The 24,403-nt window shown below is 33.8% G+C and overlaps 1 pseudogene; it reads right to left on the bottom strand.

Moving 5' to 3' along the window:
* Positions 1 to 9,238: 9,238 nt before the first annotated feature.
* LOC107001873 lies at positions 9,239 to 9,891 on the bottom strand (annotated as a pseudogene).
* Between the last annotated feature and the right edge of the window lie 14,512 nt (positions 9,892 to 24,403).

The following is a 24,403-nucleotide window of genomic DNA, read 5'->3' as shown; positions in this document are numbered from 1 at the left end:
TTGCTGATAATAAGGTCACATGTAGTTCAAGGAGATGAGCTGATGAGTTGGAAGTTAAGTGAGGTTCCATCGAGGATCCAGGTCGCTACTCCTGTCTTTACGTAAAAAAGCTAATAGTCAAAAGAACAATAATAGTCCAAACTCTTCTCTTTGCAACTTCTCTTGAGTCTTGACTAGAGTCTTGACTTTTAAATATCACCTTGATTGTGGTGAGTATCTTGATTTTAAATGGATTCGAGGATAAAATTGCAACTTATAGTGAGTTGTTTTCACTCTTCAAAATGACAATTTGAATATATTCGTGAATGACTACATGTTTTCTTGATAAGAAGCTTTACAAAAATAGATGAAGTCAGGTTGCTACATGCATTCAAGAAGCTGATTCTTGGTATCATGGAATTGATCATTGTGAAAAGAGTTGAAACTTTTTTCTAGAATTTCAAATTCATGCTTCGCTTAAGAAACCTGAAAACCATCACAAACAAAAGAAATACACAAAAAAAATTTGCCACAAGTTTTAGTGGAAAAATTTGTGAGTTATTAGTTGATGTAAATTTTAAAAAGAAAATTCTGACTAGGAAGTAATTATCCTAGAAGAAAATAACTAAATCTCATTATCCAAGAGGATCTTCTGCCACTGATTCTTATTTTCCAGAAAGGTCTACTAAACTAAATCCCATTGTCCATGGTGTTCTTATTAATCCCATTGTCCATGAGAGTCTTGCAAAAATAAACCCCTTTGTCCATGAGGGTTCTGCTAAACTAAATCACATTGTCCAAGAGGTTCCTGCTAAAGTAAATCCTATTTTCCAGGAGGGTCCTGCTAAATCCCATATTCCAAGAGGGTCTTGTTAATCTCATTGTCCAGGAGGTCTTGGTAATCCAAAATATATTGTCCAGGAGGGTCTTGTTAATCCCATTGTCCAGGAGGGTGGTACTAAAGTAAATGTAACACCCCGTAGCAAAAACAGACGAAAAACCAGCTTTACAAAAAAAATCTGAAGGTGCAACCAACGGTGGCATCGACGGACCTAAGCCTGACCTACGGTCCATCCTACACAACCGTCAATGGGATCAGAAACTCACAAAAATTTCATCCCAGAAAAATTGGTTAAGTCTTGGATGACGGACGCACATACGGTCCGTAACACAGATGACGGTCCGTAGTCCGTGACCGTCAATCAAGACTTCACAGAAAAATTGGTTAAGTCTTGGACGACGGACGGACTTACGGTCCGTAGGTCAAACGATGGTCCGTAGTTCGTGACCGTCGATCAACACTCCCTTCAACCACTCTCTGACAAGAGCTACGGATGACCAGCACGGTCCGCAGCTGGACGTACGGACCGTAGGTGGAAAATTTGCAGACATTTTAGGGGAAATGTAGTAGGGTAAATTTCAAATGGTCATAACTTTTAGAACAAACTGAATTAGGTGTCTCATGACCTACTCACAGATATATAGTTGAATTATCTTTCCATAGCCACCAACCTTGCTAAAATCAGACCTCCGAGTAAAAAGTTATGGCCATTATAGTAAAGGACGGTCGAATAGGCCCAGTCGACAGATTCAACGACGGGGCATTGGTCAGACGATGGACCGTCAGTCTTGGCCGTCTTTGGTCCGCCAAAAACTTTTCCAGGGGTCTTTTGGACCTTTCCCACTTTGTTTAAACGCTTAGTTACGTTGTTTTGACCCTCAACCATCATATTTTAGTCAGTTTAAGCCTAGAAACATAACTAAAACATATATAAGTCAAATCATTAAATCAAAACTTAGAGCAAGAAAGGAGAAAAAGCTAAAGAACCCTAGTTCAAGAACGCAACAAGTTCCAGCAGTTCCAGCCCCGAAACCTAAGTATTTTTCCGTGGATTTCATCACCAAGTATGTGGTATTTCACTTGTGGGTTCCTTTCACCCATTGGGTCCCTAGTTTTTAGTCAGGTTCTTGATTCTCTTATCATGATTAAACCTAGACTTTTTAGAACTTTGTTAGAACTTCATGAATTTATTAAATATATGTTCCAAATAAGATTATTATGTTATTACTCAGATTATAGCATTAAATTCAGAACCCTAACTTTATATTTTTTTTAGTTCTTGGATTACATATGTTAGGTCAAATATTTCAGACACTTCAGATATACATGCCTCCGTTATAAATGCATAATAACCAGATTAATTGTTGCATTCTCAGTTTGCATCTTCATTTTTGAGCTATCTAGTATTTATAGAAACTCAGACATAATCAATAAATTTATAGAATTCATTGGTAGTAGCATAATACCGAGTTGGACTAGGGTTTAGCGTATCTAATTAGTCACATCACTACTAGCCAAATAGGTTGTAAGTCCCCTCTGTGGGCAATCAGTTTAGCGATCACGCCAAAATGCCTTCATCCATAGTCTCACCATTGACTAGGTTGCTCAGAAGATGGTCAAGTTTCAATAGTCAGATGATTGTGAGAAAAGCTTTGTAGAATTGAAAACTAGATTGACTACAACTTCTGTCTTGACTCTACCAGAGGGTTCAAATGGTTATGTGATCTATTGCGATGCATCCAGATTTGGCCTTAGTTTTTTGTCAATGCAGTAAGGTAAGGTGATAGATTATGCTTCTAGAAAACTTAAGGTGCATGAGAAGAACTGGTATTTCACCATGGGGTGCACCGGTATTGTTCATAAAGAAGAAAGATGGTTCTCTCAGAATGTGCATTGACAATAGATAGTTGAACAAGGTCACAATAAAGAATAAGTATCCCATCCCCAGGATTGATGACTTGTTTGACCAACTTCAGGGTGCTAGTCATTTCTCAAAGATTGACCTCAGATCGGGTTATCGTCAGCTTAGAGTCAGACATAGTGACATTCCGAAAACTGCCTTGAGAACTCGGTATGGTCCTTATGAATTTGTAGTTATGTCATTTGGACTAACCAATGCTCCTGCAGCTTTCATAGATTTGATGAACAGAGTGTTCAAACAATACATAGAATTGTTTGTTATCGTCTTCATTGATGATTTCATCATTTACTCTAGGAGTGAGGAAGAACATCCAAGTCATTTGAGAGTTGTTCTGCAGACTCTCAAAGATCGCCAGTTATTTGCTAAGTTTAGTAAATGTGAGTTTTAGTTGCAATCCTTGCTTTCCTTGGTCACATTGTATTTAGCAAAGGGATCCGCGTAGATTCACAAAAGATAAAAGTAGTGAAACAATGGCCTAGACCTACCTCTGCTACAGATATCAGAAGTTTCTTAGGTCTGGCAGGTTATTCAAAAGTTTAGTGGAATAATTTTCATCCATAGCCGCACCATTGACTAGGTTGACTTAGAAGATGGTCAAGTTCTAATGGTCAGATGATTGTGAGAAAAGCTTCGCAGAATTGAAAACTAGATTGACTACAGCTCCTGTCTTGTCTCTACTAAAGGGTTCTGATGGTTATGTGATCTATTGCAATGCATCCAGAGTTGGCCTTGGTTGTGTGTTGATGCAAAGAGATAAAGTTATATCTTATGCCTCTAGAAAGCTTAAGGTGCATGAGAAGAACTATCCAACTCATGACCTCGAGCTTGCAGCAGTGGTATTTGCACTCAAGAAATGGAGACACTACTTGTATGGTGTCCATGTAAATGTGTTCACCGATCATAAGAGCCTTCAATATGTGTCACCCAGAAAGATTTGAATCTTCGCCAGAGGAGATAGCTTGAGTTCCTTAAGGATTATGACATGAGTGTGCATTATCATCCTGGTAAGGCGAATGTAGTAGCCGATGCTCTTAGTAGATTATCTATGGGTGGTGTAGCCAATGTTGAGGAAGAAAGGAAGAAGCTAGTGAAGGATGTTCACATGCTTTCTCGCTTGGGATTTTGCCATATGAGCATATCAAGCAATGGTGTAACAGTTCAGAATTGGGCAAAATCTTCTTTGGTAGTGGAGATTAAGGAAAAGCAAGACAATGATCCAATCTTGGTTGAACTTAAGGGTGTTGTCCATAATCAGAGAGTTGAGGTTTTCCCCCAAGGTGAGATGGTGTACTTTTCAACCAGGGTAGATTGTGTGTTCCTGATGTGGGCGAGTTGAGACAGCATATTCTTGCAGAAGGCCATAACTCTAGGTATTCTATTCATCCAGGTTCCACTTATATGAACCGCGTTCCGCGGGAAGTCTATTGGTGGAATGGCATGAAGAGGGATATAGAAGACTTTGTGAGTAAGTGCCCCAATTGCCAGCAAATAAAGGTAGAACATCAGAAACCAGGGGGTATGACTCAAAATATCGATATTCCGACTTGGAAGTGGGATGTGATCAATATAGACTTCATCACAGCATTACCGCGTACTCACAGACATTATGACTCCATTTGGGTGATAGTTGATAGGATGACTAAGTCTTCTCGCTTCATGGCGATCAAGACTACATATTCGGCAGAATACTATGCAAGGCTTTACATTAATGAGATTGTGAGGTCACATGGGGTCCTTTATCTATCATCTCAGATAGAGGTCTTCAGTTTACCTCTCATTTCTGGAAGTCATTTCAGAAAGGTCTTGGTACTGAAGTTAACCTTAGTACAACATTTCATCCACAGACGGATGGGCAGGCAGAGCGTACCATTCAGACCTTTGAGGATATGTTGAGAGCTTGTGTGATCGATTTCAAAGGTAGTTGGGATAGTCACCTTCCTTTTATTGAGTTTGCCTACAATAATAGCTACCATTCCAGCATTCAGATGGCCCCTTATGAGGCTTTATATGGGTGTAGATGTAGATCTTCTGTTGTTGGTTTGAAGTAGGGGAAGAAGCTTTGATAGGGCCAGATTCACTCCTTTATGCTATGGAAAAAGTGCAACTCATTAGAGATAGACTTAAGATAGCCCAAAGTCGTTAGAAATTTTATGCAGATGTAAGCAGAAGGGAACTAGAGTTCCAAGTTGATGATTGGGTTTTTCTGAAGGTCTCACCTATGAAAGGGGTTATGAGATTTGGAAAGAAAGGTAAGCTCAGTCTTAGATATGTAGGACCTTAAAAGATTATGAAAAGGGTTGGCAAGGTGGCATATGAGTTAGAGTTGCCAGCAGAATTAGCAGTTGTGCATCCGGTCTTCCACATCTCATTCTTGAAAAAGTGTGTGGGTGACCCAGCCTTTATAGTGTCATTAGAGAGTGTGCTGGTGAAAGATAGTCTTTCATATGAGGATGTACCAATTGATATCCTTGACCGTCAGGTTAGAAGGTTGAAAAATAAAGAAGTCACTCAGTCAAGGTTTTGTGGAGGAGTCAGTCCGTAGAGGGAGCTACTTGGGAAGCAGAAGCAGCCATGAAAGGCAAGTATCATCACCTCTTTCCTTCCGATTCCACTCCAGCTTGAGGTACCAGTTCCTCTTCCGTTTTCCAGTCATTCATGCGTAAAATTCAGTTTTAGAATCATGTTCACTCAGTTTGTACTTGCATTTTATACATAATTGCATGTACTTGGAACTCAATTCAGTCAGAAACCCAGTTCTCAATGTTTAGTAGTAGGGTTTGCAACTCTCTCTCTCTATTTTAGCCAGGTTAGTCTTCATTCGAGGACGAATGTTCCCAATGGGGAGATATATAACACCCCGTAACTAAAACAGACAAAAAACAAGCTTTAAAGGAAAAAAATCTACAGCTGCAACCAACGATGGCATCGACGGACCGTAGCTTGACCCACGATCCATCCTACACAACCGGCGATGGGATCAGAAACTCCCAAAAATTTCAGCCCAAAAAAATTGGTTAAGTCTTGGACGACGGACGGACTTAGAGTCCATAGGTCTGACGACGGTCCGTAGTCTGTCAGCGTCGATCAAGACTCCCCAGAAAAATTGGTTTAAGTTTTGGAAGAAGGATGGACTAACGGTCCGTAGGTCAGATGCCGGTCCGTAGTCCGTGACCGTCGATCAAGACTCCCTTCACCAACTCTCTAACAAGAGCTACAAATGACCATCACGGTCCGTAGGTGGACATACGGACCGTTGGTGTAAAATTTGCAGACATATAAGGGGAAATGTAGTAGGTTAAACATCAAATGGTCATAACTCTTAGAACAAAATCAATTAGGTGTCTCATGACCAACCCACAAATATATAATTGAATTATCTTTCCATAGACACCGACCTTGCTAAAATAAGACATTCGAGAAAAAAGTTATGCCCATTTTAGTAAAGGACTGTCGAACAAGCCCAGTCGATGGAACCAACGACGGGGCGTCGGTCAGACGACGGACCATCAGTCCTGGCCGTCATTTGGTCTCACAGCAGCTTTCCCAGGGGTCTTTTGGACCTTTCCCACTTTGTTTAAACCCTAAGTTACGTTGTTTTGACCCTAAACCATCATATTTTAGTCAGTTTAAGCCTAGAAACATCACAAAAACATATCTAAGTCAAATCATTTAATTAAAACTTAGAAAAGTAGAAACAAGAAAAGAGAAAAAGCTCAAGAACCCTAATTCAAGAATGCAACAAGTTCCAGCAGTTCCAGCCCCGAAACCTCAGTATTTTTCCGTGGATTTCATCACCAGGTATGTGGTATTTCACTACCCATTGGGTCCCTAGTTTTCAGTCAGGTTCTTGATTCTCTTATCATGATTAAACCTAAGGTTTATAGAACTTTGTTAGAACTTCATGAATTCATTCAATATATGTTCCAAATAAGATTATCATGTCATTACTCAGATTATTACATGAATTTCAGAACCCTAGCTTTGTATTTCTTTAGTTCTTGAATTACATAAGCTAGGTCAGATATTTCAGACACTTCAGATATACATGCCTCAGTTATAAATGTATAATTACCAGATTATTTGTTGTATTCTCAGCTTGCATGTTCAGTTTCGTGCTATCCAGTATTTACAGAAACTGAGACATAATCTATAAATTACAGAATTCATTGGGAAAGCATAATACCGAGTTGGACTAGGGTTTAGCGTACCCAATTAATCATAGAACTACTAGCCAAGTAAGTTGTAAGTCCCCTCTGTGGGCAATCAGTTTAGTGATCACGCCAGCATGCCTTTATACCTCTGGCAGGGTATATTGGGTCCTCTCTATGGAGCATATACATCAGACTCCACATTTAGCTCATGTGATTTTATTATCGGTTATTAGTAACTCCCACAGTTCAGTTATACTTTCTTTCATTGACCATTTATAAGTATATTAATTGGTCATTGCATCCAGTTAGCTCAGAAATCAATAGATTATGTTCATATTATTGTACTTGTTTTTTCTTGTTCAGTTATGTTTTATTTCAGCTTTACTCTATCCCACATGCTCAGTACCGCTCAAGTACTGACGCATACGTGCAATACATATTCTCGTGATGTAGTTTCAGGTTCTCAACATCCAGATCACGCATAGATCGATTTCCGATCTTTAGTTCAGAAGATTCAGTGATGAGTCCTCATTATTCGAGGACAACAGTCGTGAGTGTCATTTCAGTCTTTAGTCATTTAGTTTAAGTGTTCGCTAGATTTAGCTAGGGGCTTATCCAAGTATTTCTAGTCCACTTTAGAGTCTTATTTCAGACATAGATAAATTCAGTTTAGTATTGAGTTAATATTTCCTTTGTATTAAACTCATTTTTTTAAAATATCTCAGTTATAGAATATGGGTATTCCCCATCTTTTCAAATTTAATTATGATTTAGCTTCCACATCAGTTTATTATCTTTAGTATGCTCATGATCATGCAAGCAGGGTTAGCTTGGAATCACTTGTGGTCCTAGGTTTCGTGTCCGCTTCTCGAGGGTAGCGCGGGGTGTAACAGTAAATCTCATTGTCCAGGAGGGTCCTGCTGCACTAATTCTCATTCTTCAAGAGGGTCCTGCTAATTTCATTGTCCATGAGGGGTCTGCTAAACTAAATCTCATTGTCTAGGAAGGTCCTGATAAGGTAAATCACATTGTCCATTGAGGATCCTGCAATAGTAATTCCCATTGTCCAGGAGGGTCTTTCTAATCCCATTGTCCGGGAAGCTGTCACTAATCCCATTGTCCAGGAGGGTCGTGCTACACTAATACTCATTGTCCAGGAGGGTCCTGCTACACTAATTCTCGTTGTCCATAAGGTCTTTTTAAACCCATTGTCCTGAAGGGTCCTGCTAATCTCATTGTCCAAGAGGGTCCTGTTACACTAATTCTCATTGTCGAGGAGTGTCCTGCTAATACATTGAATTCGGTTCTTAAAAGTATTTTTTTTTTATTTATAATATGATTTTTGTTGTGGTCTATGAGATTGTAATTCCTATCTTAATTTAATTTTTTAAATAAAATTCTACCTAGTATTTATGAATAATATTGAAATTTTACATATTAATGATTTTACGTTGTTTCTATTACACAATTTACTAGGAACACTCTAACAGCTAAATCACAACAATTAGGGTGCTTAGTTTCATGCAAGGAACTAAACAACATTGGTACAAAGATATGATAATCTAACTACGAATACTCTAACAACTAAATCACAACAATTATATGAAGTTCTAGAAACCTTGGGACTAAGCTTTATTTAGGGAATTAAGATTTTGACTGAATTCTAGGAACCTAGTGGATGAAGGGAATCCACCAGTGAATCCCACATAACTGGTCTGAACTATGGTTCGGCCGTTGGTCCTGCCTTAGCCAAATTTTTTGGGGTTCTGGGAGGGAGTTACAGGTGGGCAAGCATGGATCGCACCTACGGTCCACGGGTCAACCTACGGTCGTAGGTGGCCTCCTTTGGTGGTACCTACAACTTCTGAAAATATGCATTCTTTCTCCTTTTCAAATCTGGGGTGGTATAGTTCCCTTGTAAGGATTATTTTATTTTGTTATGGATTGTTGTGCCCATGTCAGACCTTGATGATTTTGTGGATGATGTGCTCTTGTCGGGCTTTTGATATTGTGTTGAATTAGTCATTTATCTTTTGTTTCTTGTTAGTTATTTAGTATGATTTATAGTCTTTGTTTGTGATAGCGATGTTGAGTGGCGATGGTAAATAATGCATATAGTGATGAAACTCTTTAAGGGAAATTTGTCGTTTGGTTGTGACTATATTTAGTGTATGTTTGTGTTATGAAGTATTACTAGCGATATTCGTATTTTTAGAGTAGGTTACTTCATATTTGAAGAAATGCGTGGATTTGCATGATGATGTTTTCTGTCCTTTAGCAGATTATTAATTTCTTATTATTTAAAAATGCATGTTATTAAGATTTTGATGATGAAAGCGTAGTTAATTAGAACAACAACACATGATTTCATAATTCAAAATAATCAGATCATACATAGAAGCATGTAGCTTCATATTTGTTAAATAATTCTTTTACTTTTAATATGGAATGTACGTACGTACGTACCTCACATAGGATAGAGTCTGTAATGATTAAGTAATAAATCATTTTCTAGTATGGAGTTTGGCCTAAAAATTACCTGGAGGATCATAGTTGCAAGATACAACATATCCTCTATTATTACATTGAACCCTAGCACATCCAAGACGAACCGAATTATGCCAAACCACCTGAGCATAATGTCCGCACACTTTTCCTTCATCACATGTATTAGACTCATGGTGATAGTATTTTTTCTCATCAACCCACATCTACACAGCATTCGTGGCCGTCATGAAGTCACCGCTACCGGCAGCTGGGTTCTCACCATATTGGCCATGAGAATGAACTAGGTTGCAATCAGTTGCCAATTGGGAAGCATATTGTTGGGCGTAGGCTGCCACCTTGTCGTCCCAGGTTAATGGTCCAACTCCCTCATTAGAGTGAGCTGTGTTGTGCGCATCCAAATAGTCCTGCTGGGCATGACAAGAGTGGGATACTATTAGGATGAACGCAAGAAGAAAATATGAAGGAATTTGAGAAAAGAGGAAAAATCCCATGACTATTGAATGGTTTTTGAATAGAAAGTACCACTGCTATTTATAGGACAAAAAACCTACATACTCTCACTGTTTTTAAAAGAATGACCTCCAGTCTGCTTAAAAAACAATGTCACTTTTTTTTGCAGCATTTTAATTTCAACTTTTCTCATCGCATGTTTAAGGCCACAAAATTAAAGAATATTTTAATACATTTGACATAACTTTGATTAATTTAGAACCAAAAAAACAATAATAAATCTTTTTTTTCTTAAATTCCGTTCAAAATCATATTAGGTTATTCTTTTTTAAAGTAACAACTACATTTTTTGTCACTATGTACGTTTGTTCCCCATTAGCGTGATACTTGTGTCACCACTTTAATTATCTTGAGTAATTTTATATATTGTATTATCATCCTTAGCTTCAATCATAGCTTGACAAGGTATAATATATAGTACTATTATCCTTTTATCATGGCTTGACTTTGAATTTATTATGTTTTGGTTTACTTACTGTTAATAATTTTATAGAAATTCTTCTACAATTTGGTTGTTAATATTTTTGTAATTTAGGATATTAAAATTATGTACTTATTTTAATTTTTCTTGTAACATTTCTTTCAACCCAATTTTTGTTATTATTAATATAAAAATTTATATTTTAGAGATTTTACTCCGTTTCTAATGCGATACTAGTTTTTGACATTTTGTATTGTCATACTATGATCAATACAACATGTTCCTCTCCTGCCGACCTCTCTCGATTTCCCTCTCCTCCTAATATGTATTCATTATAATAGAAATCAGTTAATATACATGAAAACAACAAATACAAATGCGCAACAAATCAAAATATAATTGCAAATTTTAATTAGTAAAACTATAGCTAAGAAATTCTATTTAAGGCTTAATATTTTCTGCTTTTGAATGTTTTATGTTTAATCCATTAAGCTATTTATTTGATTTCTCATATGATTTCTCTCCTCTTGTAATAAAAATCATTTTTTTGTCCAAATTTCATCGACTTTTCACCATTTTAATAAAAAGATTTCATAAAATCAAAGCCTAAAAAGATATTAGATATTACAAAGCAAATAATAACTTATTATATACATGAAAATTAGTTGCAATTCTTGGGAATGGAAAGTAACTAAATTCTTTGTCAGTATATATGTGTTCCACATTAGTATATGTGTGTCTCTGACTCAATCCGTGTTCCACATTAACGTAACGCATGTCTCACGACTTTACCTTAACCAAATATATACTCTGTGGGTCCAAATTTACTTGATCCATTTTGGACTTTAAAAATATATTTAAGTCTATTTTTAATTGTGAATTTTTTTATATATCTTAAAAAAATTTTGAATTTTCAATTATTAAAATTTATAGTAAATTTTAGCGATAAGGTACAAGTACCGTCTAGACTATGACCAAAATCTCAGAGATACGTCTTAACTAAATAAAACCTTAGTTTATTACCCCAAAAATCCATTTCTTTGGTAACTTTATACACTTCTTTGGCTTATGTGACATCCAAACATCACTTACATGCCTCAACTACATGGAGTCATGGAGTGTGCCACATAAGCCAAAAGGTGTATAAATTTCAGAAGAAAAAAAAAAAGTTCATGGGATAATGGTTCCTTAGTTTAGTTAAGTTGTATTTCTCATTGTCTAGGGGAAACTTGTGTCTTATCTCTACTTTTCTGTAGTTTACAAATATATAATTTTCATTTTAATAATTTTGAAGAGAAATTAATTAGCAAATTTTGGGTCAAATATAAATTGTTTGAGTCTCAAAAAGCGAAATGTATCGCATAAATTGAGATCGAGGGAATACTATTATCAGTACAACAAAAATGATCATTAGCGGCATTTGATTCTTAATTGCCTCTAAATATGTATAGTTAGCGGCAATTGTCACTCTTTGTATATGTCCCTAAAACGTTTAGCAATATTGGTTCTAATGGCACTTAATTAATGCCGGTAAAGACTTTATCACTCTTTATTACTGTCAATATTTAATGCAGCTAAAAATTATTTTTGTTATAGTGTATCGTCCTTCACTCTTGGCTTGGTTTTAATTTCATATGATATGATTTACTGATATTGTAAATAATTATTAGAAACTAGGTAAATTACTCGTGCTTCGCACGTGATTGACTATTTTATTATGCTCACATTGATCATTTGGTAATATTCGGATTTTCGATATATACACTTCATTGTCAAGATCATTTTATCTTAAGGGAATCCAAAATCTTAAAAGTGTTATATTTTTTTTTATATTTTTTATTTAAAAATTATGAGTCATAGAGTTATTTTAAGTATAAGAAAGAGGTCTAAGAAATCTCTATGGAAATAGTTGATCAGAAGTAATGAAAGTTTCTTAATTCCAAGAACTTATAAGAAATAACATCAGACGTTAAAGAAGAGACCAAAAAGCCTCGAACAACAACACTCCCAAGTAAAGTGGAACATCATGTCCGTACAAGAACATAATTAACTAATTCAAATGGAGGACCTTTGTCTCCTTCCTTATGACCCTAAAATTATTATATCATAAATGTTTTTCCTCATCGTCTCAGAATAGTCATTACTATTGGTTAGGTTTCATATCACCAATCCAACTTATTTGGAATTGAACCATAGTTATTGCTATGGTTATAATGTAATTATCAACGAAGCAGTAAGCGACATAATTCTTAATTGGACATTCTAAACAAAAAATTTTACACATAACATATTAAAATCTCAAAGCATAATTTTCTGAGTACTTAAACTCACAAATATCCACAAATAATAATAATAACAACCTTACTTTCCTAACAATCAATAAGAAAAACACATGTTGCTTAACATATTTTTAAAAAAGATAGTCTACCGGACTGTATCAAAGTTTACAGTTCACAAATTTAATTGAAAGAAGCCAAAAGAAAGAGTTCTTACTTATTTATCAAAAAGCAAAAAAAGCTTTTATTCAAAAGAAAGAGTTATCACTACGCGAAAATGATCCTTAGAGAAAATTATAAATGTCTGTAGAAAAAGTCCATAGCAACATTGAATGTAATGACAATCAATTAATGTAGGTAAAGGCTCTAGCACTCTTCGTTATTGTGCATATTCATTGCCGATCATAATATTTTTGTTTTAGCGTATTTTGGATATTTATTTGTTTCAAGAAAACTTGATCTCTTATTATGCCTAAAAAAAAGAGACGAAGAAATATGACAAATTAGTTAACTTGCGGTAAAAGAAGTGAATTAGTTGTCTCTATACTAATATTCTAGGAAGGGTTCAATGACATATAAAATGTTTATACCTAAGAATGAGCAATCAATACTAACTGTGGCAAAGAAGAAAGCAATCTCTTTGGTTCTTTTAACAAACTTTAACATTGGTTCTGTATTAGTTATCACATATTAATTGTTCTGTGCTATCAAATATAGCACAACTCACAAGAAAATTTCCCAAAAAGTATACGAATAAAACTAAAAAAGAGACAAAAAAGAAGATAAATTTTCAATCATCCTAAAAAAACATCAAAATAGAAAAAAGAAATTGCAATAGATGCATGAATTAATATGATTTACAGTAAAAGATTAAGCTTCATTAGATAGGAGGAAGAAAATTTTGAGGAATGAAACACACTTCATAAGAAACTTAATTAATATATTTAAATTCGACTCCCCTATAGCGAAAAAAAACTACCAATAATAGTGGTAGAAATAAAGAACCAAATATAATTTATTGAATTATTTCAATAATTTTCTGAGTTGTAGATGGAGAGGTGCAAGATTAGTAATGTCACATTGCGATTAAAACCATTTTCTTGTTTACATGAAGAAACCTGCAGGAAGGAAAGAAAGAGATAATCGATTTTAATCATCATTGCTGAAATTTTTAACAGAGTTCAAAAAGGTCACTAAACAGTAAAAAGAAATTGTCATAGTTACATGAATAGTTATGACTTATTGGAAAGATTAATCTCCATGAAGTAGGAGAAACAAAACTATAAGGAATGAAATAAACTTCAAAAGAAACATAATCAATGTATTTGAATTTGACTACCCTATAACGAAAAAAGACCTACAAAAAATAGTGGCAGAAAATCCCTCTATTTATATTAAACAAACTATAATCACAATTCTTTGGAAAAGTTACAAACCCTTCGAAAAGGTCACAACCTTACATAAAAGTCACAACTCTTCATAAAAGTCGTAAATATTTCTAAAGGTCGCAACTTTTCATAAAATCACAACTTTTCACATAAGTCATAACTCTTCATGAAGTCGCAACTTTTCATATAAGTCATAACTCTTCATGAAATGAGAATGCTAGTTTTGGTAATAGATAAATTTAAAGGGAATCCTTGATTATGATGGCGCCACTTAGGCGGGCCTAGGGTTCTCTTTTATATATATGTATGATACTTTTAGACTAGCTTCTTCTTGAATTCAGTTCATAAAACTATTTTTTTCGATTTATAATACATTTTTATTTTGGTTTATGAAATTCAGTGGTAAATCTAGGATTTCCGACTTCTGGGTGCTCGCTTCTTTTAATATAAAATTATTATAAATCACATAGTATAGGTGCATAGTTATTTAACTGTGATGTTTAAAACGTTAATGAGAAAAAGAAGGTTAATATTGCCATTAGAAAAACAAAAACAACAAACAAAGACGAAAAAAGAACGTTCAGTTTTTTAGGGAAATTAATAATTTGAAGGATTTGTAAACCAAATAGTCAAAATTTTCTCAAATGAAATAAGAGAAGTGATTGAATATGACTTTTAAATTTTATCATGTCACGAGAATTTCATATAACGTAAATGAAGTTATGACTAGTAAAAGAAAAAGGAAATGAGAGTTTATATTGTGAGGAAAAGAGAAAATTAGATGTGTAAATAATTGTTGAAAGCAAGAATCGAACGCTTGACCTCCTCTTAAAAAAAACTTTCAAAATTACTATTAAACCACTGCATCCATCATGAGATTTTTTCATTGGATGCTGAAATATCTATATATTCAAATTTTAAATATATTACTATATATATAAACAATTTTATGTCGAGGTTAATGGGTGCTCGAGCACACGAACGGCTGCATGTGGGTCCGCCCCTGATTATATTACAATTACTCTCTTGTTTGATTTTTTAAAAAACAACTTTTTTCAGCCTAGTATTTATGAATAGTATTAAAATTTTATGTTTTAAGGATTTTACGTTGTTTCTAAATTCTAATACACTAACTTTTGTTTGATAAATTACTGTATGTTAGAAAAAAATGCTAAATTGTAAACATAATGTACTCCGTGTTCTTCTTCTCAACAATTGGAAAGATTGTTTTTTTATGCTCATTGTCAACATTGAAATTTTATTGAATAAAATTCATATTAAATTTTGGACTACATCTTTAATCTATAATATATTGTTGATCAACTCAAATTATTTGTTAATAAAATTGAGTTAATATTTAGTTACATTTGGATCAGTCCGTTAAGTGGTTAAATTCATAAGGAAACAACAATAACAAAACAGATCCAATCAAATCTACGAGTGAGGTCTGAGGAAGATAGAATGTACGCATTTCTTTATACTACCTCGTAGAGATAAAGATACTATTTTCGAAAGATCCTCGACTCACATTCAATAAATTCTCCTATAAAGAAGAAGGAGACAGCGAGGACGATATAGAAAATAACAAGGAAATAATGCAAATACTGTAGAGCGAAAACAACAATAATCTCCATTCATTTAATGAAATTTCCTTGGACAAACTTGACTTCCAGACCTTACAAATTAAATGAAACTTAAGTAATAGTAAGTTCGATCATAGTCAGCTAGGAGGTACTTGTACCTTATCCCTAATATTCGATGTCGTATGTACAAGAGTGATTATAAAAATGATGCATGAACTCTTTCAACAACTGATACCAGACAACTCACCATATGTAATCCAGGGGCGGAGCTATATTGCATTAAGGGGGTTCATTCGAAATCCTTCGGCGGAAAAATATATTATTTATACATGGTTAAAATAAGTTTATATGTATATATAATAAATGTCGAACTTCCTTCGGCTATCTATTTCAACAAATTATGAACCCTTTATTGAAAAATTCTGGCTGCGTCTCTAATGTAATCTGCCAAAATGAAAGAAAAAAATTGAGGGACTAACCGAGGAACAATTTTTCTAGTAACATATTACATGTAAATATCTAACAACTTATTAACTAGAATTAATCGTAAGTTTTATATTTTAGTTGACTGAATCAAAAGCTTAGTGCGGTTAGGAGCACTACTTTTAGGAGTCTTTATGTTTCCAGTTAACTAGCTCTATGAGTCCTAATTAATTAGTTGATGGTTGTCGTTAACAGGTTATGAGTTAGTGCCCTATTTTGTTCTTTAGTTTTGTTTCTTTTCAAGTTCTGTTTAAAAAACATGTATCGTTGTTTTCTGAAAGCAATAGAAAAGATCAGCGTCTCTTTATTAACATCTTAATTATTTTATTAGTCATTCATCTCTTTTGTAACACCTCAAAAAAAATTGAACTAAGACCTGAATCATCCTTCGTAGTGAGTATGTTTTTACCAAGAAATTTCATTTTTTTCCTAAGTGTTACACTAGATGTAGAATATTGTTTTTCCAAGAGAACTGAAGAGAATTCATTCAAGTCATTTCTTAGTTCTTTTAAGCTTTTGATCAACTTCAAACAACGATAACCTTCGGTACAACATGATTTAGGTAACTCATAAGATATCAAATGAAAGGTCTTCAAATTATGTTTTCAAGACTACCGAGTTTGGAAAATTTTGAGCTCGTATGAGGGAGATAAGCCCATTTGAAGTCAGGCTATCTAAATAAGGAAAGTTACCTGAAAATAGTAAGGATTTTTTTGGTCTTTTCCCAGTCAGATTTAATTCATATTTAAGAAGGTTTTAAGGGTCTAATCCAATTACGTTCAGTTTGATAATCACAATATACGCCTAAGGTTTTATTTGAGTGTTCAGGAAGAGAAAAGAAGAGAAGAGAGGAGAAAAGAGGAGAGGATCTTTGTCATGGGTTTAATTCCTAAGAGATATATGTAAGCTTCCATAGAGTTGAGTTTGTTCACACACATGCCAATCATGTTATTTTCAGTGAAGTTTCATTCTTGAAGTTGAAGAATTTGAGTTCTTGAAAGTATTGTTTCCGTTCTTGAATTAGGATGGGTTTGATGAGTTCTTGAGATAAAAGTTAGTGAATTGAGGGTGGTTTTGAGTAGATTATCATGTACATAAGTTGAGTATCGAATCTAAGTAATTGGGAAAGAAACCATTCGATTCTAGGCGAATAAGGGTCAGAAAATGAGTAAGAAAAAATCCGACAGAAACAAAGTACCAGGACATGCATGTTTCTTCAGAGTGTAACTTTTCTCTCCATGTTGCACAGAGAACGCAGACTCCATTGTTTCAAAAATTATTTTGACAAACATTATAATTAATCTCCACGTCACAGGCTTGCTCCCTAGATAGTGTTTTTTAACCGTTTCTCATTGTTAACTATATAAAACTCATTTAATCATCACGGTATCCTTTCTACCATAAATCATAACCTTAAATTCATAATTCAAATACAAGGTAGAGTTAAAAATCAAGTCTTGAGAGTTCTTTCGAGTCTTTTGAGGAGTCTTGTACTATTTCTAAAAACTTATTCCAAGACTCGAGTAAGTAAGTATAATAATGTTGAAAATTCTTTCATGAGCAACACTATCATCGATATTCTTCATATAATGAAACATTACTGTTCATAATTCAAACTCAAGAAAGAGTTAAAAGTAGAGTTCAAGAAAGTCTTCAAGTTCAATTGTGAATCCTTTGAGATCAACTATTGATTTGAACTAAGTGAAAATATTTTCATGAGCTACACTATCATCGAGATCCTTCATATAACGAAGCATAACTCTTGAATTCATAATTCAAATTCAAGAAAGAGTTAAAAGTACAGTTCAAGAATGTCTTTGAATTCAATTGTGAATCCTTTTAGATCAACTATTGATTTGAACTAAGTTTTGAGGAAGTAAGTATGAGAAAGAGAAGAGTCATATACATGAGTTCCATATTGGTATTTAGACCCTCGAGTAGAGTCGTTCATGCCCATAATTCAACATGAACTTCATAAATCGAGCATCTTTGAGAGGAGTGCTATCTTCAAGTTCTAAGTATTGACTATTGAGTTCCTAACTCTTTTGAGATTATATTCCTAATTATGAGACTACTACATGTTACTCATGAGGGTCCTTGAGTTGACTAGTTCATGTTCATAACTCCACATGATCCCTATGGGTCGAGAAATTTTGAGATGAGAAGTATCATTGAGTCATTTACTTGAGTAGCTCATGTCCATAATTTCACATGAACCCTCTGAGTTGAGCATTCTTAAGATAGTAGTATCATTGAGTCTTTGAGTTCTATGAAGGGTTATTGAAAACCGTGAATTGAGTCATTCATGTCCATAATTCGTCATAAACCCTATTTTAAGAAGTATTTAACAATTTTTTTTTTCTAAACTTGTTTTAAGAATTGAGCACTTGAGTTGAGGAAGAGTAGAATCAAACTCATTTTGTTTAAAATGATATACGGAAACTATGTATTCCCAACAGTAAATGAGGAAACTAAAATTTCCAAAAGAGTTTTGAGTTGTTTGAGTAACATCTAATTTAGAGAAAGAGTTGTATGTTTTTAAACATTTGAGATGAGTATATTTTGAAGTAGTATTGACCATCGATATGAGGACGAATTCATGATAACTCAAGTTTCATGCAGTCATCGTTAGAAAAGGTCATACATTTTAGATGATCCCTGAATGTCTTTTAGCATAAACTAGTGGATCCACTTAGTTTAGAGTTTCTATACCCTGGGAAAGTCGTATAAGATACTTCTGGCAGCGTGGGCGAGACGCTGTATAGCGGTGCCAAAAAATTATTGCTCCCAATTGCACACGCAAGTGTACATGGTCGCTTAAGTAACATAGTGGCTCTTAAAAGAATCGGATTATCAAACGCAAAGGACTTGTCAATTAATTATTCTTACTAAATTATACTAATCTAAATTACTTATTTATTGAAAGGATTTCAAAGATGAATATATATTAACAAAAATTAAAATAAAGATAAAATAACTAAAAACAATTGACTAAGAAAATATAGATTTTTTACACAATGAATGAATGAATTGATCTAGGATTATAATTTAATTAACAATCACGTTTAGCATCAATTTCGTCAACTTATAACGATCTAGTTATTGATTCACGGGCTTGATAATTCTAACCGTCTACCACAATTGACACCCTAACTACATTGTTGAGTGAGGGTAGACTGAACCAACTATGGAGCATTATGTTGTCTTCCCGTATTTGAGCCAAGCAAGGCATCTATGTATATCCCTATCCTAGACACAAATCAATTCAACTAATATGCAAGAAAATATCATGCTCCTTATATTCCATATTCTATCTCTCTATTTCTCTCTCGAGTTCAAAAGAAGACAATAATTTTATTTTGATGGTGGCCAAGCATCAAAATAATAATCACAAAAATATAAGAAAAACTAATACGATACACAATTCAGCCGAATCAAAACACTAAACAATCATTTTTTGTAAATAAATATAATCCAAGAACGAGAAGGTTAACTCCACTTAACCATAGAGCAATTACAATGAATCATTCAAATAAAAGATGTAAAATAAATAGAAGAGAAGAAAAAGATAAAAACTAGACCAGAAGTTATTTTTACACTGTATCCTCCTCCTTGATAATTATTATTATGAACTATTTATAAATGTAGGAAACCCTAAATAAAATATTAAGTCCAAAACAAATTGGGAAACCAAAGCCCAAAGGAAATTGTATTCCTGCGTGAACAGTGACAGCGTTCAACAATTGTTGTTGCCTTCAAATTCATACGTCACATGGCATACCATCTATACTTCAATTGAAACTTCAAATTCATACGTCACGTGGCATACCATCTGTACTTCAATTGAAATTCTTCTTCAAGTGCATTTCTCAGTAAATATATTATAATATTCATTTTAATCAATTAACTTAGCTGCTTGAATTTCTTCTTCAACCTTTGATCTTTACTTCCTTTTAGCTTTAAATTTCTTTATTTTTCCACCAATTTAATCTTATAAATAAAATATACTATTTAGCAGAATTCATAAAATTCAGGCTCAAAAAGGATATATATAAATACTAAATGTGAGGCAAATAATGATGTAAAATATGTATTTTCGCCTCACATAATTGTCGGTTAGACAAACTGCCACAGAGTTGTATTATATTTTATTATATAAAAATTGAGTTGTTAATGTATGCTTTAATACACTGAGTTGCTTTCTACTATTTTAAAAGCTTTCATATATTGCGTGTGTTGTTGCTTTATACTGACTTGAGTATCCAGAGTTGAATACTCAGAGTCGAGTATCTTATTATTGAGTTGAGCCTTATTTCATTGAGTTGAATATCTTATCATTGAGTCAAATTATGTTTCTTTGGGCTGAGTTGAGAAGGGATATGTTTCTTTTCCACCAGTTTAAGCTTATGTTTAGGCTTTAGAATTCCCTTACATGCTCGTACATTCCATGTACTAAGCCATTTGTTCTGCATCATTCCATGATGCAGATACATGTATTCAGGATAATCAACAGGAGTTTCGTTGATACCACAGGGAGTTCAAGATATCTATGATGTGCTTCCTTGTTTTCGGGGAATTACATTTATTTTTAGTTTTGTCAACATGTCGTGAGTCTTGTCCCCACTTTCATCTTTGTCATTTAGAGGCTTCATAGATAGACAATAGAGTTTGAGAAATTTGTTCATTTATTTTGTTAAATGCTTTAAAGAAATAAGTTGCCTATTTTATGGCGAGTTGAACATATTATTTTTATTCAGAGTTTTTCATTTGAAGTTAAAGATTTATGATTGAGTACAATGAATTTCGTTCTGCTATAAGCTTTGTGTGCTTGAGTTAGTCTTCCGATTGTAGTCAGCCAGGATAAGGATTCACTTGGAGACCAAAAATAATTCTCGAGTGTCGTCCACGTCTAAGGTGTAGGCTCGGATCATGACAAACTTTGTATCAAAATACAAAGTTCATGTGTCCTAGGGTGTCGACAAAGCCGTGTCAAATATGATCTTGTTTATGATGGTGAGGGCCCCACTTCTATAAACGAGGGACTACTTTGACATTTAAGAAAAGTTTCCCATCTTTGATACTTTTAAATATGCAATAGAGCTATTTCTGAAATATTTATTAATACTCGTGCATTTCTCAAATTCATTCGACTACCCTTCTTCTAGAGGTGGTTGAAAAGAAAAATCAATCCTTTGTCAATGAGTTGTTATTAGCAAGAGTCTTAAAGAAGTCATGATACTCCATACGGGCTTGAGAGGAGCCCACGCACTACAAAAAAACAGCATTTAGCGACGGATTATAGCGACAAAGAGTATTATGTCGTTAAATAACGACGGATTAGCTACGGAAAAATAGATTGTTCGCTAAATTATCAGATATAATATTACGATCCAAAATAGCGATGGAATAGCGAAAAAACAAAAATCCATCCCTAAATTTCAGCAATAAAGTTTGGCGCCTTTATTTTGACTATTAAATTAGATAATTACCGACGGAATTGGCGATAAACTTAACTTCGTCCTTACATTTAAGTGTTCGCGACAGGATCAACGACGGATATTTCGTCGCTAATGTTACTAAGTTTTTCCCTAGATTTTTTTATTATTACTACCTTTCTTTTAAAACTAGCAACACATACATAGCGACGAAATTAGAAAACCCTTACAAAAATCGTCGTTATCTTACAATTAAAAAGTTCCTAGGGCACAAATCTCATAAACACAAAATAAATCACTCTATCTCAACACAAAATACAGAGCAACATTTCTGTGGGAAGAGAACCTTGACAAAATCATCGGTCGTTGTTCTTTAGGAAGGAAATTCAAGCTCATCTTCCTCTTTGCTGCTCGTTGTTGCTCATTGCTCTAAGGAAAACTCGTTTCACTGTTGTTGGTTCAACAAAAGGTAATTATAGTGTCTGTTTATGTTTAAAATTTATTGTTATTTCATCTCTTGTTCATCTGCATTACTCTTCATCATCATCTTCTTTATGCTCAGTTATCTGATAATTTTAGATCTTGCAGGTTTCACCTTTTGATGTTATGGAGAAATTTCTTTGGGGTTGATGGTGTGATTGAAGAAATGAGTCTAGGTTTTTTACTCTAGTTTACTTTGTTTCCAAAAATCGAAAGTTACCTTTGAAAATCGAAAGATAATTTTTCATAGATTGTTGTACATCTCAGGGAAATTCAAGATTAAGTTTTTAAAGATATATTTAGGTAAAGTCTTTCTATTTTTCTGCCTTCATTTTTGTCTACATATCTCTCTATGTACTGCCAACTTAACTAATAAAAGATCGAGGGGGAAATATACTCGTTTATTGATTCTATAATTTTCTCTAAATAACGCATAACAATTGTTATTCAACTAGAGGGTGTGTATGCTGTAAAGAAAATAACAAAACATTGTGCTAGTGGAAGTGCATACCCAGTAATTAAAGGTGAAGGTGCCTCTACTCAAAAAAAGGTGATAGGGGAGGTGACTACATCTAGACAGAACAACACAATAGGGCAAGGTGTGAGTAATAATAATTATGAACAACAAACACTTGTTTTTCTTTCTCATTCCAGGTAAATTTGTACTTGTACTATTACTATTTATACAATGTAATTTTTTCATGATAGACTTCATATAATGTTTTTCAATATATTTTCCAGTTTGGAACCTTCAAATATTTTCTCTATCAAGATATGTGAGTCTTTCAATAGTGAACTTAATTCGAATGGAATTAATTGAAAAAGTGTCTCACAAGAAACTTAAAAATTTTATTTCGGAGAATTCGAGGTCTATATTTCACCATTTTAATAAAGAAATTACATCACTTTTGAAGGTTTGGCACTATGTTGTTTCCTTATAAAATTACTTTAGAAGCAATTCTATTGGGATCCTTCCATTGACAGTGAGGTGAACATACTATGGCGTAAGAAGGAAAAGAGAAGATACAATGATTTTATTTCTAGCATAAAAAAGAAAGCAGTTCGGCCAAAATATGTTCAGAAAGAAACATTGGAAAGTTGGATGAGATTTTTGAAACATCCCAAGGTTATTAAAAAGTCAAAAATAAATTCAAGAAATCGTTATGGTGGCTAGAATATTGTTACAAAAGGGACTCACACAGAAAGCTCTATTACTATTGAAGAGCATCGCAAGAGACTTGTAAGTATATTTTCGCACACCCTTAATTTAATTTATATGTATAATATATAGTAGTAATGAGTTCTAACTGTGAATATGAATAGTAGTATTATACTATTGGTGGCGATGACTTCTAACTGTGAATAGAAATAGTAGTACAAAGTAACGTAATAAGCGAACATCCCATATATAATCTTGTGTGCTAGTAGTGTTTCTTGATTTTTGAACAAATGAAACACTGAAACAACATGTAAAGTCTCTCTATTATTTATAAGGCTTTGCTGCTATAATTGTATTGAACTTCTTTTTACTTATTTGGTTGTCATGTACACTTGTAGTGATGGATTTGTTTTACCACACAATTAAATGTTTTAGACTCTACATGTGAATCACTTCTTACTCAATCAACTTTAATTCTCACCATTTCTCACCTCGATTCTCTTGCTTTCTGTTTTGGGTTCCAACAATATGAAGCAAGGGAAATTGCACACAATTTTCTCTAATTTGGAGGTTTATAGGAAGATAAAGTTGATTGAGCTTAATGACTTATATCCTAGTTAGGAGAAGGTTGACTTAATTAGTTTTGTTGAGTTATATTCATACTTAGCTTGTGGTGATGGATTTGTTTAACCACAGAATAAATATTTTACTTATTTGGTTGTCATATACACTTGTAGTGATGAGTTTGCCTTCACTGGGACATGAATCTATGATCCAAAAAGATGTGAATTCCTTCTTTGAGCCTAAATCCGAAAGGGGTATCAAAGATAGTAAGAAAACTAGGTAATGGAAAAGAGAGAACTTAAGACAAATAGAAATACAAGTAGATAATCACCATCATTCTTGTACAAAAATTGCTTCTCCATCATATAACCATGGCATGAAAATGAGCCTGAAGAATCGTATTATCAAAAAAGAATAAAATTGTATATTTTGAATATTAAATCTTTAGGATGCTGAATTTTTAAAGTTGCATTGCAGGCCACTTTCATTGAGATGAAAAAAGGGCTGACTGCCATATTTTCTAGAGTGTGTTTGTAGTTTGTGAAATCTTTTTTATACTATCATACATTACCCCATATAATTCTTTCATATTTTCACATTTACATATGTTTTTAACAAAAATTTCTTGTATAGGCTATTGAAAAGGGTCGAGATCTAACACCAAGTGAGTTACATTTGCATGTCCATACACATAGTTATGACGG

Source organism: Solanum pennellii, chromosome 10, assembly GCF_001406875.1.
Source record: "Solanum pennellii chromosome 10, SPENNV200".
Classification (NCBI taxonomy): domain Eukaryota; kingdom Viridiplantae; phylum Streptophyta; class Magnoliopsida; order Solanales; family Solanaceae; genus Solanum; species Solanum pennellii.
Note: the sequence above shows the minus strand (reverse complement) of the source record. Positions and strands in the feature narration are given on the sequence as shown.